The sequence below is a fragment of the Schistocerca serialis genome, chromosome 2 (genome assembly GCF_023864345.2).
Source record: "Schistocerca serialis cubense isolate TAMUIC-IGC-003099 chromosome 2, iqSchSeri2.2, whole genome shotgun sequence".
In the NCBI taxonomy this organism is placed as follows: domain Eukaryota; kingdom Metazoa; phylum Arthropoda; class Insecta; order Orthoptera; family Acrididae; genus Schistocerca; species Schistocerca serialis.
The window spans coordinates 847,941,007-847,961,713 of record NC_064639.1 but is presented as its reverse complement, the minus strand read 5'-3'; the positions used below and the strand labels follow the sequence as shown (position 1 = coordinate 847,961,713).

General features: G+C 45.7%; 1 protein-coding gene across 3 annotated transcripts in view; it reads right to left on the bottom strand.

The window, feature by feature from the left end:
* The window catches only part of LOC126458126 (beta-1,4-N-acetylgalactosaminyltransferase bre-4-like), a 506,064-nt gene that overhangs the window by 234,837 nt on the left and 250,520 nt on the right, over positions 1-20,707 (bottom strand). For 2 of the 3 annotated variants that reach the window (XM_050094962.1, XM_050094961.1), the window contains one exon: positions 4,374-4,503. The exons of the other annotated variant lie outside the window; for it this stretch is intronic. The gene's annotated coding sequence lies outside the window, so the exon portion shown is untranslated. The remainder of the gene's footprint in view (positions 1-4,373; positions 4,504-20,707) is intronic. 3 annotated transcript variants of the gene reach the window in all.

Sequence of the window (20,707 nt, the reverse complement as noted above, 5' to 3'; positions counted from 1 at the left end):
GGGTAACAGAAGAAATATTGAATTTAATTGATGAAAGGAGAAAATATAAAAACGCAGTGAATGAAGCAAATACAAACGTCTCAAAAATGAAATCGACGGGAAGTGCAAAATGGCTAAGCAGGGATGGCTAGAGGACAAATGTAAGGATGTAGAGGCGCGTATCACTAGGGGTGAGATAGATACTGCCTACAGGAAAATTCAAGAGACCTTTGGAGAAAAGAGGACCACTTACATGACTATCAAGAGCTTTGATGGAAACCCAGTTCTAAGCAATTAAGGGAAAGCAGAAAGGTGGAAGGAGTATGTAGAGGGTCTATGCAGGGCCGATGTTCTTGAGGACAATATTATGAAAATGGAAGAGGATATAGATGAAGATGAAAGGGGAGATATGATACTGCGTGAAGAGTTTGACATGACACAAAGACCTAAGCCGAAACAAGGCCCCCGGAGTAGACAACATTCCATTAGAACTACTGACAGGCTTGGGAGAGCCAGTCCTGACAAACCTATACCATCTGGTGAGCATGATGTATGAGACAGGCGAAATCCCCTCAGACTTCAAGAAGAATATAATAATTCCAATGCCAAAGAAAGCAGGTGTTGACAGATGTGAAATTTACAGAACTATCAGTTTAATAAGTCACTGCTGCAAAATAATAACGCCAATTCTTTACAGACGAATGGAAAAACTGGTAGAAGCCAACCTCGGGAAAGATCAGTTTGGATTCCGTAGAAATGTTGGAACACGTGAGGCAATACTGAACCTACATCTTAGAAGAAAGATTAAGGAAAGGCAAACCTACGTTTCTAGCATTTGTAGACTTAGAGAAAGCTTTTGACAATGTTGACTGGAATACTCTTTCAAATTCTGAAGGTGGCAGGAGTGAAATACAGGGAGCGAAAGGCTACAAGAAGCAGATGGCAGTTTTAAGAGCCGAGGGGTATGAAAGGGAAGCAGTGGTTGGGAAGGGAGTGAGACAGGGTTGTAGCCTCTCCCCAATGCTATTCAATCTGTATATTGAGCAAGCAGTAAAGGAAACAAGAGAAAAATTTGGAGTAGGTATTAAAATCCACGGAGAAGAAATAAAAATTTTGAGGTTCGCCGGTGACATTGGAATTCTGTCAGAGACAGCAAAGGACTTGGAAGAGCAGCTGAAGGGAATGGACAGTGTCTTGAAAGGAGGATATAAGATGAACATCAACAAAAGCAAACGAGGATAATGGAATGTAGTCGAATTAAGTCGGGTGATGCTGAGGGAATTAGATTAGGAAATGAGGCACTTAAAGTAGTAAAGGAGTTTTGCTATTTGGGGAGCAAAATAATCGATGATGGTCGAAGTAGAGAGGATATAAAATGTAGACTGGCAATGGCAAGGAAAGCATTCTGAAGAAGAGAAATTTGTTAACATCGAGTATAGATTTAAGTGTCAGGAAGTCGTTTCTGAAAGTACACTCCTGGAAATGGAAAAAAGAACACATTGACACCGGTGTGTCAGACCCACCATACTTGCTCCGGACACTGCGAGAGGGCTGTACAAGCAATGATCACACGCACGGCACAGCGGACACACCAGGAACCGCGGTGTTGGCCGTCGAATGGCGCTAGCTGCGCAGCATTCGTGCACCGCCGCCGTCAGTGTCAGCCAGTTTGCCGTGGCATACGGAGCTCCATCGCAGTCTTTAACACTGGTAGCATGCCGCGACAGCGTGGACGTGAACCGTATGTGCAGTTGACGGACTTTGAGCGAGGGCGTATAGTGGGCATGCGGGAGGCCGGGTGGACGTACCGCCGAATTGCTCAACACGTGGGGCCTGAGGTCTCCACAGTACATCGATGTTGTCGCCAGTGGTCGGCGGAAGGTGCACGTGCCCGTCGACCTGTGACCGGACCGCAGCGACGCACGGATGCACGCCAAGACCGTAGGATCCTACGCAGTGCCGTAGGGGACCGCACCGCCACTTCCCAGCAACTTAGGGACACTGTTGCTCCTGGGGTATCGGCGAGGACCATTCGCAACCGTCTCCATGAAGCTGGGCTACGGTCCCGCACACCGCTAGGCCGTCTTCCGCTCACGCCCCAACATCGTGCAGCCCGCCTCCAGTGGTGTCGCGACAGGCGTGAATGGAGGGACGAATGGAGACGTGTCGTCTTCAGCGATGAGAGTCGCTTCTGCCTTGGTGCCAATGATGGTCGTATGCGTGTTTGGCGCCGTGCAGGTGAGCGCCACAATCAGGACTGCATACGACCGAGGCACACAGGGCCAACGCCTGGCATCATGGTGTGGGGAGCGATCTCCCACACTGGCCGTACACCACTGGTGATCGTCGAGGGGACACTGAATAGTGCACGGTACATCCAAACCGTCATCGAACCCATCGTTCTACCATTCCTAGACCGGCAAGGGAACTTGCTGTTCCAACAGGACAACGCACGTCCGCATGTATCCCGTGCCACCCAGCGTGCTCTAGAAGGTGTAAGTCAACTACCCTGGCCAGCAAGATCTCCGGATCTGTCCCCCATTGAGCATGTTTGGGACTGGATGAAGCGTCGTCTCACGCGGTCTGCACGTCCAGCACGAACGCTGGTCCAACTGAGGCGCCAGGTGGAAATGGCATGGCAAGCCGTTCCACAGGACTACATCCAGCATCTCTACGATCGTCTCCATGGGAGAATAGCAGCCTGCATTGCTGCGAAAGGTGGATATACACTGTACTAGTGCCGACATTGTGCATGCTCTGTTGCCTGTGTCTATGTGCCTGTGGTTCTGTCAGTGTGATCATGTGATGTATCTGACCCCAGGAATGTGTCAATAAAGTTTCCCCTTCCTGGGACAATGAATTCACGGTGTTCTTATTTCAATTTCCAGGAGTGTATTTGTATGGAGTGTAGCCACGTATTGCAGTGAAACATGGACGTTAAATAGTGTAGACAAAAAGAGAATAGAAGCTTTCGAAATGTGGTGCTAGAGAAGAATGCTGAAGATTAGATGGGTACATCACATACCGGTAACTAACAAGGAGGTATTGAATAGAACTGGGGAGGAGTTTGTGGCACAACTTGACTAGAAGAAGGGACCGGTTGGTAGGACATCATCTGAGACATCGAGGGATCACAAATTTATCATTGGAGGGCAGCGTGGAAGGTAGAAATCGTAGAGGGAGACCAAGAGATGAGTACACTAAGCAGATTCAGAAGGATGTAGGCTGCAGTAAGTACTGGGAGATAAAGAAGCTTGTATAGGATAGAGTGGCATGGAGAGCTGCATCAAACCAGTTAAAAAAATAATAATAGTAATAACAATGGTTCAAATGGCTCTGAGCACTATGGGAGTTAACATCTGTGGTCATCAGTCCCCTAGAATTTAGAACTACTTAAACCTAACTAACCTAAGGACATCACATACATCCATGCCCGAGACAGGATTCGAACTTGCGACCGTAGTGGTCACGCGTTTCCAGAATGAAGCGCCTAGAACCGCACGGCCACACCGGCTGGCTCATCAAACCAGTCTCAGGACTGAACACAACAACAACAACAACAACAACAACTACTACTACTACTACTACTACTACTAATCGCAAATCTCAGAGTTCTTGACCGATTGATTTTAAATTTCGACAACGTTGCACTGGATTAAGCCCGTGGTTTTACATAATTTTAATACGTTTGCGAAATGTGCCGCGAATAGCTTTAGTAGTAAAGAAGTAATAAAATAGAAGGTCTTACCTGACGTGGCAGTTTTACGGCATGCACAGTGAAAAGGGAAAACCTTTTTCCTTTCATTATTTTGTGGGGGTTCCCGAGAGAAAAATTTCCGTGAAGATTTGAAATTACAGTTTATGTGAAGTTTGTTGCTAGTCACTAAGTTTTCTCATTCTCAAATAGCGGATGCATAAATCTGGGTATTTTTGCGCGGTGGGACCTCATTGTTTATGACGTCAGATCTCACGACATACGTGTCTTTTTTCGCTATGAACCTTCGCGAACGTACGGTAAACAACTCACCGAAGTTTTATCGCAATAGGATAATGGTTTAAGAACGCATAGAGGAGACACACGCAAAGAAACATTCACTTTTATTTACTTGCACTAACTCGATAGCATATAGGCCTGTTCCTCGCGTCCTGTTAACTTGATGCCGCCTCCTGCTGTCGCAGTTTTAATGAACAGCAGCACAGCAAAAATGTCAACTCGCTTGTTACTGCAAACAAATTGGTAAGTTATTTTGTCCGTAGTGACATTGGCACTATTTCGTGATAGGATATGAGTGACCTTTCACAATTTTAACCGACTGGCCTAAATGAAAGCGATGTTTGTGGTGACTGCTGAAAGTAGATGAAGTGGCGAGATAGGCGTGCAAGCTTGAGCGTACCGGTTGCGACGCTGACCAGCCAGTCGGCTGATCTGATGGAGCGGTTCCACCGACGAGGAACCGAGCGCCAGTCCTCGCGTGGCGGCCGCGGCTGAGATACGTGGCGGGTGCAGCAGCAGCAGGCAGTACTCTGCAACACACAAAACGAGGCGCACGCTGTAATCTAAGCCGCGACAGCACGCACGAGTTGTCTGAATATTCAGATGGAACAATTCCTACAGCCACCCATTATTAACCCCCAACAACACAAATCACACTGTTGCACTGCCCAAAATTCTTCACAGGACCGCACTTTTTCTGAGTTACTAAGAGACTAATACCGACCGAGCTGCTTTTTTTGAAATCTACTTTTGTCTTGTTACATAACTGCCGGAATATAGGAGGGCGTGACAAATTAAACTTTATTTTTTAAAATATTCATTGTGCAGAAGTGGTACAAAGCTGTATCACTTTTCAACATTATCTCCCCCACGCTCAATGCAAGTCTTCCAGCGCTTACAAAGTGCATGAATTCCTATAGAAAAAAATTCTTTTGGTAGTCGGCGCAACCGCTCATGCACCGCGTGGCGTACTTCTTCATCAGAAAGTAAGTTCTTTCCTCCCATTGCGTCTTTGAGTGGTCCAAACGTAAGGAAATCACTTGGGGCAAGGTCTGGTGAGTATGGTGGATGAGGAAGACACTCAAAATGCACGTCTGTGATTGTTGCAACTGTTGTACGGGCAATGTGGGGCCTTGCATTGTCATGTTGCGAAAGGACACCTGCTGACAGCAATCCACGTCGCTTTGATTTGATTGCAGGCCGCAGGTTATTTTTAAGGAGATCTGTGTATGATACACTGGTGACAGCGGTCCCTCTAGGCATGTAATGCTCCAAAATTACGCCTTTTTCATCCCAAAAGAGAGTCAGCATAACATTCCCTGCTGATGGTTCTGTTTGAAACTTCTTTGGTTTTGGTGATGAGGAATGGCGCCATTCCTTGCTCGCTCTGTTCGTTTCCGGTTGGTGGAAGTGAATCCAGGTTTCGTCCCCAGTATCACTTCCTGCAAGGAAGCTATCACCTTCTCGTTCAAAGCGGCGAAGAATTTCTTCAGAAGCATCAACACGTCGTTCTCTCATTTGAGGAGTCGGCTGGCGTGGTACCCATCTTGCAGACACTGGAGCACATCATGCACAATGTGATGTAATCTGTAAACATGCTGCAATGTCATTCAGTGTCACTCGGCGGTTTTCCTTCACAATGGCTTCAACTGCTGCACAGTTCTGTGGAGTCACAACTCGTTGCGGCTGACCTGGACGAGGAGCATCTTCCACTGAGGTCACACCATTTGCGAACTTCCAGCTCCATTTTTAGACTTGCTGCTGTGACAAACTTGCATCACCGCACTGAAACTTCATTCGTCGATGAATTTCAATAGGTTTCACACCTTCACTACGCAAAAACCGAATAACAGATCGCTGTTCTTCCCTGGTGCAGGTCGCAAGTGGGGCGGCCATCTTTATACTGATACTTCAACGCTGTGGGTGCATCTGCACTATGTTACCACCTACAAGCCACTCTGCATGCTGTTTTCAGCACGCTTATCAACTTACAGGATAACGGCGCTAAATTTCGATTTGTTATTACAAATTTAAGGTTAGTTATAGAGTGTGTGTGGGGGGGGGGGGGGAGGGGGAGGCGAACGTGCTATGTTTGTTCCGCCAGAATAGTGTTCATATCGAAGCAGGCGAGCCTCCCACTGGGAAGTTTGGAAGCAGAAGGTGAACCAGAACTCCACCGACCATCTTTCAGAGATTGTTCAGTAATACCTTTTGAGAATTTTGGTTTCAGAGACTCACGGTCTTGTCGACTCGTTACAGAGTAGAATTATACGGACGATTTACTCACTTTGTTACCGCCATCACCCCCTGTTTTTGTGAAAATATCTTCAAAGCACAGGAGAAGCCTAAAGGCCAACGACACACGAAACAATTTTCGGAGATGCAGAAGTGATGTGATGTGGCTGCCGTCGGTGCGGGGACAGTTCACACAACGGCCTCGTGTCGCTCTGCCATTTCGTTCAGTAAATCAACACGCGAGGTGCGAATCGGCAGACTCTTCCTCTGTAAGCCTATCCACAGCAATAGCGCCGACACCTGCACTGCTGTGCACTATTTTCAGTGCAGTACAGACACGAAGCTAATTGGGGCAATGAACCAAACTGGTGGCTCGTCACAGAGTTACTGCATTTAGAGACCGTGGGTCACTGATACCAAAATACTCACCAGGTAACCCTGAACAATCTCTGACAGTTTACCGACGGAGTTCTGGTTCACCCTCTGTATACCAGTTCGGAATGTGATATTGGCTAAACTGAGTGTCTTATCACTGGTTTGTTTTGAGCAACGAGTTAATTGCTTTAAATGTTTGCACGTAGTTTTAATTAAGAGGAACAAAAATTGTAAAGTACAGAGGTTGTTAGTCAATGATCACGTAGTTCAACACTTAAGACATATTCAGTAGTCCTATGGAACGGGAACCAATATACAAAAACATGTATGTCAACAGCACATTATCAAATTAAACATATAACTACAGTACATAAACGAGCTACCACATTATTTCCTAAGCGATTGCTGCATCAGTATGTAGTAGGAGCTTGCATCTCCTCAAATCTCCTACTACAGGACTACATAATACTAGCCATGTAAGTCGTTATATAGTTATATGTTCTGTGTAAGCTGATACATCTTGATCTATATGTGTGTTTAAAGTTAAGTTGACGTAAAGTACTAACTAAGATTGCTTTAAGTTGTTACAGGGCTGTGAGGGTATATTAAAAATCATTCTGTAAATTATGAACTGACACAATAGCGTACCCAAGTGTAATCTTTAGTCAAAAGCGTGTAATCGGGTGATGTAATTTCAAAGTTGGTGAAGTTACAAAAATGATACTTTTTTAAATCAAATCGTATAACTGACCATGAAACAATTCGTTTTTTCAGCCAAGAGTTTTTTTGGAAATCTCCGATATTATAGGTAATTTTTTTTTTTAAATTATTGCATTATCCTATACTTGCCTACAACATTAAGAAGTACTTCGTCAACGGTAACACTAGCTGTTAAGGGAAGATGCTCAAACAAAATTACAGCGTTCTTCTCTGCCACTTGCAAATAATAAGGCTAGCTTTTGAGAATTTTGAAATATTTAAGAATATTCCAGTGCCACGCCTCCATAGATTAACTTCACAGTTGCACACATTGTTCTTGAAACATACGGCTTTTTCCCTTTCATTTCTAAAGCCGATGTCTCATGCAAGTGATGAACTATACGTTGTACAAGGTGCGACTGAAATAAAACAAGAAAGAAGAAGCAGCAAAATACTTTATTAGCATTTAAAGTGATCCACTACAATTTTCTCTCTCTCTCTCTCTCTCTCTCTCCATGCTGAAAGTGTCAGGAGAGGCTGTTTCGACCTACGAATTGATATCACAGCTGTTTGTATTGCCGCCGAAACTTTATGCAGACAATTGTGCAGTGCGACACCAATGGATGCCTACCACATGCCAGTTGTACCAGAGAGCATCAGTTCGTATTTCCTGTTATTCTGGTTAGGAGAGAACAGAGATTTCTATCCCGCCTGTAAATAACATCTACGGCAGTTCCTGCGTCTTCTACTCATCCGTAATGTTTTGCAAGCAAATTTGGAACTAATTTTCAGCTCTAACTGATGGCGATAACGCTGTCCGACGGTGCATGCAAATCGCACACATCACTCACCGAACGTGACTGCCCACTACCCCTCATGACAGCTCACACTTTGGGCGCTGGCAATGATTTGGCAAATATCCTATATTTCGAGACATATTCCTCCCGCGAGTAAGCGTGAATACCCAAGACTATCGATTGCTGCAAACCGGAGCCAAGAAGCAGTAATAGTCTATATCCGCCGAACTACCCTACAGATAAGCATTAGAACATAGCAAACAGTGTACAAAATTGAGGCTGCATCAATGCAGCCAAGGCGCAGAGCATAGTTAAGACGCGCCGCCGAGTAAACCACGTGGGCCTCGCGCGGGTGTACGCTACCGGCAGCGCGGTGTCCTGGCGCAACACCTCTGCGTCACGAGGGGTGTGCGTCGAAGATGGTGCTCAATATTGCGTGATTCAGTAGCAACACGACGGGAGCCTTATTGCAATCTACCCACGATCTTTGATGTCGTCTGTCCGAACACTGGTTTGATGCACTTCTGCATACTAGTATATCCAGCGTGAACCTCTTCATCTCTCCATTAATACTGCAACCTACTTCCAACTCAATATGGTTACTATTTCAAGCACTCGTCTCTCCCTACAATTTTACCCCTCTCCCCCCATATCCTACTCTTCATGTCACACAATATTAAAAAATGTAAATGTCGTGTGACTAGGGCCTTCCGTCGGGTACACCGTTCGCCTGGTGCAAGTCTTTCGATTTGACGCCTCTTCGGCGACTTGCGCGTCGATGGGGATAAAATAATGATGATTACGACAACACAGCAACCAGTCCCTGAGCGGAGAAAATTTCCGACCCAGACGGGAATCGAACCCGATTGACACTGTCGCGCTGACCACTCAGCTACCGGGGGCTGACATGTCACACAATGTCTCCTATCAACTGATCCCTACCTTTACTCTAGTTCCGCCATAAATTTAATCTTTTTCTCAATTCACTTCAGTACCTCTTCATTAGTTACTCAGTCCACCCACGCAATTTGTAACATTGTTCTGTAGCATCACATTTCAAAAGCTTCTGTTCTCCTCTTAGGTGAACTGTTTAATTGTCCAAGTTTCAATTGCGTACAAGGCTGCACTACAGACAACCGACTTTAGAAAAGACTTCCTGACACTAAAACTTATATTACATGTTTAATTCCTGCTATAGCCATCTTAATTTTATCTCCTGTAATTTCAAGTATCATAAAATTTGCTGCCCAAATATCAAAACTTTTCAACTACTACTGTCATTTCCTAATCTAAGACGCTCAGTATCGCCTGATTCAGTTCGATTACATTCCATTACTCTCTTTTGTTATTATTGTTTACGTTCATCTCAAACTTTTTTTGCAGGACGCTAGTGCCTACCCAATCCGTTCAACTGCTCTTAGAAAAACAAAATTACGGCATTATCACCAAACTTCAATGATATACTTTTTCTCCCTCAATTTCCTTTCCCTTTCCGAATCTCTCCTTGGTTTCCATCACAACTCGCTCAATGTAAAGAATGAAAAATATGGGGAGGGGGGCGACAACCCCATCTTATTTCCTTCTTAATAAGTTATGATTTCCGTACAAGTTGTACGTAACTTTCCGCTCCCTGTATTTTACCCTCGTCACCTGCACAATTTCTGAATATATTCCACTCCAAATTAGATGTTATCAAACTAATCCTTTGCATTACACACGAAACACTGCTCGCACCAGTACTCGAGTACGCCGCTTAGTGTTAAGTGAAGCAGCCGATAGACATCTGTTAAGCTTCAAATGATGGAAAATGAAGCGCTGTTGTTTGCGTCGTCGCTCTTACGAAGTGGTGGGCCGTTTAACATCGGGAACACTTCACTTCAGGACGAGATGTCACTCCTTACATGGGAAGATACAGACTCAAATCCGAGTGTTGCCAGGACAGACGCTTGCCAAGCGTCCGCTAAATAGCTGTCTGTTAAATAACTAGACATTATGTGCGCTAAATAAAAACATGCGTACAGGCAAGGAGGAAAAACTTTAAATGTAACTTCCAATGCGAACATTTTTGGTTAGGCTTTACCGTGACTTATTGATATCTATCAATCATCAGGTGGATTTATGTAGATTAATCTGGTATGTATTGTTCTGTTAACGACTTTGCGGTAACCTGTGGCACAGTCTCCAGTGATAACTCCTTTCCCTATCGTGTTACATCGCATACACGATCACATTTTGTAAACGACTGTCACAACTACAGACAGTGACATAGGTTACCCCGAAGTACACACACACACACACACACACACACACACACACACACACACACACACACACACAACACACAACACACACACTCACTCTCTAAACGTAATAATGCCATATTAACCCGCATAAATCGTCCTGATGATTGATGTTTGAATCTCAAACGTGTCTTGGAGAAACAGTTACTGCAAACACGAAATTTGTTGTTTAACTCGACAAAATATACCGGCAAAACGTTACAAGGCAAAAATCTGAGGATTAAAGCTTCTCATAATCAGGGCAAAGATGTCCCTTGGTAGATCCAGCGAAGCGAGCTTGCTTTGTCTGCAGGGGAAACGCAAGACCAAAGACTGCAAATGACTTTACAAATATTTGCAGCGATATACCAGGGTTGTTCGTAAAGTAACATCTCCCCAGCGAGCTCCCGTCGGGACGGAGCGAGCTAGCTTTAAACCTAACAGAGCCTTGTTCCTGGCTTTCCACACCACTTTTCTTGCCAGTTCCCACCTCTGTGCAACGCTCATTCTTGGCGTAGCAGCCGTTAACCATGGAAGGGAAAATCGACGCTTCCGCCGAGTGTGAGCTGCGTTGTGTGATTAGGTTTCTGTGGTTTAATGAGTCTCCCCTATTTAAATCCATCGCCAGTAGACCGATGTGCATGGAGAACAGTGTATGGACGTAAAAAGTGAGTGGAGCAGGGAGTTCTCAGACGGCCGTATAAACGTGCACAACGAGGCCGGCCGCGGGCGTTCATCAGTTTCGGAGAAGGCAGTGACGACAGTCGAAGTTTTGGTTGCGGCTCGGCGTGTGACTGTGCGACAGATTTCTGAACTGATAGGGAACGTCTCTGAGACTACCGTGGACAAGATTTTAACAGACACACTGAAGTATCACAAAGTGTGTGCCATGTGGGTGCCACGGATGCCCTCTGAAGAACACAAAAAAAAGCGCATCGGAAGTGCCAGCAAGATTCTGCGCCGTTACCGGGAAGAGGGTGAGGTATTTCTGCATTCGAGTGTAACTGGGGAAGACACTTGGGTCCACTACTTTTCGCCAGGGATCAAGGAACAATCGAACCAATGGCAGCATTCCGGTCCTGCAAATGTCAACAGGCTTCATCATACGCCGTCAGCTGAGAAGGTGATGGCTTCGGTATTCTGGGGTAAGAATGGCGTTCTGCTGGTTGACTACTTGAAAAGAGGTACAACAATCAACGTGGCAAGGTAGCGATACACCAACAGAATTACGCAGGGTTATGGAGAACAAAACGAGGGGTCGGCTGATAAAGGGGGTTCATCCACGTGAATACTCTGCAAATCACATTTAAGTACCTGGCAGAAGGTTCATCGAACCACCTTCAGAATTTTCTATTATTCCAAACACGTGCAGCACGCAGAAAAATCGAACACCTATATCTTTGCGTGCGAGCTCTGATTTCCCTTCTCGTATTATGATTGTTTCTCCTTATGTAGGTCGGAGCCAACAAAATATTTTCGCATTCGGAGGAGAAAATTGGCGATTGAAATTTCGTGAGAAGGTTCTGCCGCGACGAAAAACGCCTTTCTTTTCATGATGGCCAGCCCAAATCCTGTATCATTTTTGTGACACTCTCTCCCATATTTCGCGATAATACAAAACCCGCTGCTGTTCTTTGAACTTTCTCGATGTGCTCCGTCAATCCTCTCTAGTAAAGATCCCACACCGCGCAGCAGTGTTCTGAAAGAGCACGGACAAGCGTAGTGTAGGCACTCTTTAGAAGATCTGCTACATTTTCTAGGTGTTCTTCCAATAAAACGCACTCTTTGGTTAGCCTTCCCCCACAACACTTTCTGTGTGTTCCTTAAGTTGCTCGTAATTGTAATTCCTATGTATTTAATTAAATTTACGGCCTTTAGATTTGACTGATTTAACGTGCAACCGAGGTTTAATGTATTCATTTTAGCAGTCTTGTGGATAGCCTCGCACTTTTCGTTATTTAGGGTGAATTGCCTATTTTTGGACCATACGGGTATCTTTTCTAAACCGTTTTGCAATTTGTTTTGATCTTCTGATGACTCTACTAGTCGATAAACGACAGCGTCATCTGCAAACCACTTAAGACAGCTGCTCAGATTGTCTCCTAAATCGTTTATATAAATTAATGAACAGCAAAGAGCCCATAACACTACCTTCGGGGACACCAGAAATCACATTTTTTACTCGATGACTTATCGTCAGTTACTACGAACTGTGACGATATTTCACATGTACACAATTCCGCTACAAGCACTTGTGAGGTAGAGTGAGAAAAATTTTCTGGAAATCTAGAAATACGGAATGAATTTGAAATCCGTTGTCAATAGCACTGAACACTTCATGCGCGTAAAGAGCACCATGACTACGCACGCCCTCAAGTCGCCAGCACCAAGACAGACATCGTCAAATCCGGGTGGAAAATCATTGAACTTCCTCCATATAACCCTGATTTGCCTCCCAGCGACTATTTGTTCCCTAGTTGAGACATCACTTGGGAGGGGGGAAATGAAATTCTCAAGCGACGAAGAGCTGAAGGCAGCTGTCCATTCCTTCCCGCAAGAGTCGGCGGAAGAGTGGTACGACGCGCGTATGAGGAAGTTCGAGGGCGTCTACAAAAATGCATCGACTACGTTGAAAACTAACTAAAAGTTCATGCTTTCTGACTCTGTAACTGGGTTTGCAATAATATGATGTTTACTACGTCAAAAAGCATTGTAGACCTTAATTTACGGACAACCTTCATATTTAACAAGTTGGGCAGACAAAGGAATGTTTGGAGAGAGACAGGTATGGAGAGAGGCAGAGGGAAACGCGGATGCAAAAGCGTGGCGCCCGGAGCCCCCCTTGCGCGCACCGCGTGCCCTTCAACCAACAAACGGGCGGGCGGGTGGGCGGGTGGCGGGCGCCTCTTGTGCTCGCCTCACGGCGGCCGCTCTCCAAACGGCTTTAGACGCCGCGCCGCCTTTCTCAGCAAGTGCTGGAGTGCGCCGCGCGGCACGGCCTCGACTTCGATCGCGACAAAGCCGCCACCAGCATGAACAGGAAGCAGGACGGGGCGCTGTCGTCATCCTGCAACCTGCCCTCTCGCCAGCACTGACGAAGGGTGCTCCACGGGCATAGCACGCTTGGGGTTTACCCTTCACGGCCACCTGCCTAGGCCAATAGTACTAGGGACTACGAATGGAAATCTTTACGGTGTCATGTTGTGTGCAACCTAAACTCAGTTCGGTTACACGTCAAAGCGACATCTGTCAGTACTTGTGGCTTGTGAATAATCCCAGTTATATATCGAAAACAACGAAGCTTACACATCTTCATTTCCAAGCGGCAAAAAATTGAATATCAATTACGTAATAATATGTTCCTGGGACAATCGAATGTCATTCGGCGGATTGCTATGAACAAGTAAAAAGCAAAAACTCTACTACATAAGAACAAACAAGATCAACAGAAACACTTTACTCACTGGAGCATTCAGGTCCGCATGATCGCATACGTACCTACAATGAAGAGCCGAAGAAAGTGGTACAACTGCCTAATATCGTGTAGGGCCAATGTGAGCACACACAAGTGCCGCAACACGACGTGGCAAGGGCTCGATTAATGTCTGAAGTAGTGCTGGAGGGAATTGGCACCATGAATCCTGCAGGGCTGTACATAAATCCGAGAGAGTACATGGGGGTGGAGATCACTTCCGAACAGCACGTTGCAAGGTATCCCAGATATGCTCAATAATGTTAATGTCAGGGGAACTGGTGGCCAGAGGAAGTGTTTAAACTCAGAACAGTGTTCATGGAGCCACTCTGTAGCAGCTTTGTGGGGTGTCGCATTGTCCTGCTGGAACGGCCCCAGTCCGTCGCAATGCACAATGGACATGAATGGATGCAGGTGATCAGACAGGATGCTTACGTATGTGTCACCTATCAGAGTCGTATTGGGGGTCCTTTATCAGTCCAGCTGCGCACGCCCCACACCATTACACAGCCGCCTACAGCTTGAATAGCCCCCTGCTGACATCTACGGTCCATAGATTCATGAGATCGTCTCCATATCCTATATCCCTGCACGTCCATCCGCTCCATACCATTTGAAACGACACTAGTCTGACCAGGCAACATGTTTCCAGTCATCAAGAGTCCAATGTGGGTGTTGACAGGCCCAGGAGAGGCGTAAAGCTTTGTGTCGTGCAGTCATCAAGGGTACACAAGTGGGCCTTCGGCACCGAAAGCCCAAATCTATGATGTTTCGTTGATTGGTTCGCACGTTGACATTTGTTGATGGCCCGGCATTGAAATCTGCAGCAATTTTCGGAATGGTTCCACTTCTGTGACGTTCAACGATCCTCTTCAGTCGTCGTTGGTCCCGTTCTTGCAGTATCTTTCTCCGGCCGCAGCTATGTCGGAGATCTGAGGTTTTACCTGATTCTTGATATTCGCGGTACACTCGTGAAAAGGTCGCACGGGAAAAACGCGACTTCATCGCTACCTCGGAGATGCTGTGTCCCATCGCTCGTGCGCCGACTATAACACCACGCTAAGACTCATAAATCTTTGTGACCTGCCAATGAAGCAACAGTAACCGATATAACAACTGCGCCAGCCACTTGTTATCTTATATAGGCGTTGCCGATCGCAGCGTCGTATTCTGCCTGTTTACGTATTTATTTGAACACGCATGCTTGTACCAGTTTCTTTGGCGCTTCAATGTATAAGTGTCTGGTAAATAACAACATAAATCTCCAGGCGAAGCATGTGGTGTTATCGCAGGAAATTCATAATGAAGGGAAGTGTGTGGCAATTAGGAGTGAATTTCAAACACTGAGTTACAGATCATGGTGGGATGCCGATCTTCATTCACTGCTGCACTACACTTCAAAGTGACGCAGATACATGTCAGTATTTTTAGCGTAGGCACCAAGTCGCTACCGGCCGTTTAATTCCTTAAGGATGGATATCGACTCTTCGATCACGGAGCCGTTCGATAACCTGTGTCCAATCTTCATCGCTTGAAACACTATTTCAGCCAGATAGTCTTTAAGCTGACTGACCAAGGCCACACAGACTTGTGTGATGCCGAACGGGAAATCCAGTGCGGTTTCCGAACTGTTGGCGCCATTTCACTTCGTCCAGACACCACACTTTGTTTGGTCCACATACCGCCAGAATTCCATGATGAATCTCTTTACAAGTCAGGCGTTTTGTCCACAATAATTGTACTGTCCCGTGTGCTTCAACATGTAGTACGTTCCCAGTTCCCGTCCCATTTCATTCGCACATTGTGACGCACCTGTTATCCATACTGTAGCAGGACTGTCTGCTGGAAACCCGGAACATGCACTCTGTTCTGGCAATGCGCCATTCTTGTTGCGCATTGGTCTTAGCGTGAGACGACACTTTGAACTTACTTTCTCTTCTCCCTAATAAACGTCAGTCTCCTACATTTGATACGCAGTACTCAAAACAAAGCCGTACGAATCTATAAGATGAATAGTCCATTGCAGGAAATAGTGCTTAATAACTGAAAATGCAATTATAGCCGATCATCAAATGCCAGACGGAAATGTGCCGTCTTGCAAAATCCTTTTCAGTCCATTGTAAGGTTATGCAGCGAATGGAGCAATACTGCGATGCTTTCCTAAATTCGGTCTTTTACTTCTCGCACACACTTTCCACACAAACCGTTGTAAAGCCTTGTGTCGCTTTAGTGCTCTTGAAGTGTCCTCGAATGCTGTTAAAAGCACGTAGCACTACTCAAAAGAATTCATGCGAGTACTCGCCACACTACTGAATCCTCTCTCCATCTGATACCACCATTCATGGATAAACTGTTTCGATATTGAGGATTGCTAACGCAATATTGGTCGTCTCCAAGTTAACATGGGCAACCTGTATACTTGCGAGACGACGACGACGACGACGACGACCACCACCACCACCTAAAGGACACGGGCGTTGCCAGTTGCTTTTACGCCACTCCATTCCCAACCCTTCCTCGCCAGCAAAGCTAAGACCTCTTTAGGAATGTCACTTATCAGCCAGTCAAAGACAGCGAAGATCTTTAGGTATGACACTCCTGTCTCATTTTCGATTGCTTCCCCATGTTGCCACCTTTCCATCCCCAATGTACATATTCTAGGCAATCATCCTTCTTCCGGTATTTTTCCCAGCGCACTCCAATTAATAACACGAAAGGTAAGAATTTCCTGCTAGAACAAATCATGAACATTAAAATGATCAGACTAAGAGGTCTTCGTGCACCCATATTTAAACAGGATGAAGGTGGGACACAGCTGTATAGTTTTTATTAAAAATGAAATTCCTCCCGCTGTACTTAAGATTTTATATTTACTTCGCTAAATATAAAATCTTAAGTACAGCTGGAGGAATTTCATTTTTAATGAAAATATACACTAAGAAGTGGTGTATCCTCTTGACCGTATAAGATTAGACAGATTAGTATACTTTAAATGTTAGATTGGCATGTTCAGTGTGACCTTGTGGCTAAGATTCAAAAGGCCGGGGTTTCAAACCTCAATGTGGCCGTGTTTTGTCTCGTACCGTTTCTTCAACCGCTGACAATTCGCATATATGAAAACCGCCAAGTTCCACTGCAGCTTGGAGCCCACGCCAACAGTAGATCCTTCTGTAACAATTTACATCCGTGCCCTGCAAACGCCCCTATTCTTGTGTGGCTACTTTTACTTCAATGGGCAGTGTCACCCCACGTCTCCCATTCCAGCAGTGAACGCTGCGTGGCGAGAATGATTGTTGTCTAAGACTCCTTGTGACTTCCGATCTCTCTAATTTTACCTTCGTGGTCTTTTCGCGATATACACTGTGCGGGCATATTAATATAATCACCTGAATAACATTATTTGCAGGCAGAGGGTCAATAAGATTCCGAAAGGTACCGAGGATGTGGAGCCTTCAAACTTTTGAGGTGAAGACAGCTCTGCCTACCCGTGACTAGCATGACACAGTGTTTCACCGACCAATGAGTATTTGCGATTCACATGAAAGACTTCTGGTAGTAGGGGAGCGACGTGTAGACAGCCTCCAAGATGGTGCTCCCCGGGCAACGCTGCAGTAAAATGCAACGGCAAAAAGTCTACACAATTCCGGCGACCGGACGCTCAAATGCCTCCCGGCCCACAAGAAGGCAAACGATTCAGAAGCGGAATTACTCCACGAAGATGGTGAGAGTGTGCCACTTCAATATAGAAGGCTACACAAGGGCGAAAGGAGAAATCCTTGAAAAAATTGTAACAAGAGAAAGAGTAAGTGTCGTACTCTTGCAGGAGAGACACCTGACGGATGAAAACATCGAACGATTATGCATACCAGGATTCACCAATGTGGGGTACTCAGGACACGACAAACATGGTATGGCGACCCTGGTGAAAAATGAGCTTCTAGGAAACCTCGAGAACGATGTGGAATCGGTTCCACACGCAATAGGCATTAAACTGGGAGAGATGACAATCTACAATGTCGACAAACCACCTTTGCAGCAATGGCCTATAGGAATCTTACCGCAGGCTAATCATCCAGCAATCTATGCCGGCGACTTTAATTCCCAGCACACCAGATGGGGATATCAGAGATCCACTCCGGAAGGCGTTGGACTGAGTGACTGGGCTGACAACCGGAACTTACACCTCCTGTTTGATCCCAAGGACAGAGCGTCCTTCAATTCAAAAGTATGGGGCACAAAGACGACACCTGACCTGACCTTTGTCACACGCGGTGCAACGGGCGTACCAATGCAAGCTACAAGAAGAGTCCTCGAAGCTTTCCCACGGAGCCAACACCTCCCGATTATTGTGGAGATCGGCCTTTCCATCCCGATCATAAAGAGCCCCCCGATTCCACGGTGGAATCTGAGAAAAGCAGACTGGGGGAAGTATAAATATTTAATGACAAGACAATAAATCGGATACCACCAAGTCCAGAGAACTACCAAAGGTTTGTAAACCTGATATATAAAGGGGCCCTAAAGGCTATCCCCCGAGGGGCCCGGAGGGAATACATTCCTTGCTGGTCAGAGGAGTGCGAGTCATTGTTAGAGCAGTATGAGAGGAATGGGGAGGGCGAGACTGCAGAACGACTGATCAACACTATGAACGAGGAATGTAGGAACAGGTGGAAGATGGCAATGGAGAATCTGGACTTTACCCATTCTAGCAGGAAGACCACGAAGATCGGCCGCGAGTGTGGGCCCATCCGAAATAGCGACTGCCATGAAACAGACCTCCAAAATACGCCTGAAGACTGAGGAGAAGAAAAGGATCTCCAGGAACCTAACCAAGGAATTAGCCAATAATCCAACTAATCTAGATATTGTCAAAGCAGTAGACGTCGAGGAGATTACCCAGGCCCTAACACTAATGAAAACAGGGAAAGCAGCCGGATCCGACGAAATCCTCCCAGAATTTCTGAGGGAGCTGGGACCCATTTGGAGGAAATGGATGGCCAAGCTCTTCACGGAATGCATTAAATCAGGTGCACTCCCGAAGTTATGGAAAGAAGCCAAGGTAATAGCGGTACTGAAACAAGGGAAGGATGGAGATAATCCAAACAACTATAGACCGATCTCACTGCTTTGTACCTCTTACTAACTATTTGAGAGAATATTACTGGCCAGACTAGCACCATACATTGAGGCGAACCTCCCGGACTATCAAGCAGGGTTCCGTGTGGGAAGGAACTGCTGTGAACAAGTTTTGTCCCTTACAACATATATAGAGAAAGGCTATCAGAATAAGCTGAAAACGGGCCTGGTATTAATAGATCTTACATCAGTCTATGACTGTCTGGACCGAAGGACTACTGCTCAAGCTTACTCGAATTATCAAATGCAATCAGACGTACACATTATTAAAAAATATGCTGACAGGCAGGAAGATCAAGGTCTATCTCCATGGAAAGAGCAGCAAAAGCATGGTCATAAACAATGGCCTGCCGCAGGGGTCAGCCCTGGCACCGACCCTTTTTAATTTATACATATCTGATATGCCGAGCACCAGGTCGCGTAAATTTGCATATGCGGATGATCTGGCCATCGCATACCAAAGCAAAAATTTCGAAGATCTTGAAAAAACATTGAATGCGGACCTTGAAGCGCTGAACACCTACTACCTTAAGTGGCATTTGCATCCTAACCCCAATAAAACGACCAGTACCATAATGCACCTTAATAACAGAGCTTCAAGCAGGAAACTACAGCTTTCCCTGAATGACCGGCATATCAGACATGAAGGTAAGCCCAAATATTTGGGAGTAAAATTAGACCGCACACTAACGTTTAGCTCCCATCTGGAAGACACCAAACAGAAATTAAAATCTCGAAATGCCATTACGTCTAAACTGGCCGGAACATCATGGGGGTGCGGAGCTAATACACTAAGGACGTCAGCATTAGCCCTCTTGTACAGCGTGGCTGAATATTGTTCACCAGTCTGGGCGAAAAGTGCGCATGTAAATAAAGTAGACACCCAATTGAAAGAGACGATGAGAATTATCTCAGGCACACTTAGGACTACCCCATGTGACTGGCTCCCAGTCCTTGCCAAGTCCTTGCCAACATAGAACCCCCTGATATAAGGCGCTCCATGGCGACCTCAAGAATATATAGGAAGATCGCGCACAATCCAGAACTCCCTATACACCAAGACTTTATCACCCATCAACAGGCTAAAATCTAGGTCCCCTTTTGGAAGATTGGCAGGGAATTACAGGACTTCGACCCAAAGCTAGCCTGGGGGGAATCATGGCGCAAAAGGACACACAAGAACCAAAAGCTTATCGATGACCCCAGCAAGAAGATAAATGGTTTTGATCTCCTTCGGAAGCTCTGGGTTGCCTTAAATCGCCTTAGAACAAGCGTGGGAAGATGCAAAAATCTAATAAATAAGTGGGGTCTTGCGGAGAGTCCCGTGTGTGAATGTGGTGAAATCCAGACAATGGACCACCTACTGGTGTGTGTGAAAAAAAAAAGTGGTAGGATATAGTGGTGAACTGAAGAACATACATTACCTGCCTGACCCAGCCACAGATTGGCTCAAAACTATAAGTAGCATCGTGTAGTGTTGTAATTTCCTGGTGGACTGTAATGACACTGTAATATTTGCCTTGTATATGCCGAACGAATAAATAAACTTCTGGTATTCGACGACTGATACTTCGCTGTTCCTGTAACACAAGTAACACGGACTACACACACACTGCTCTTTGACGTAATGGGACCGGAAAAAAGTAACTGGTTTCGCCCTTAGTACGTAATTTTCGAAAGTATTATGAGCCCCAGCATATTTCTGCTCTTTGTGACACCGAGTTTCATCACATGGAATCTT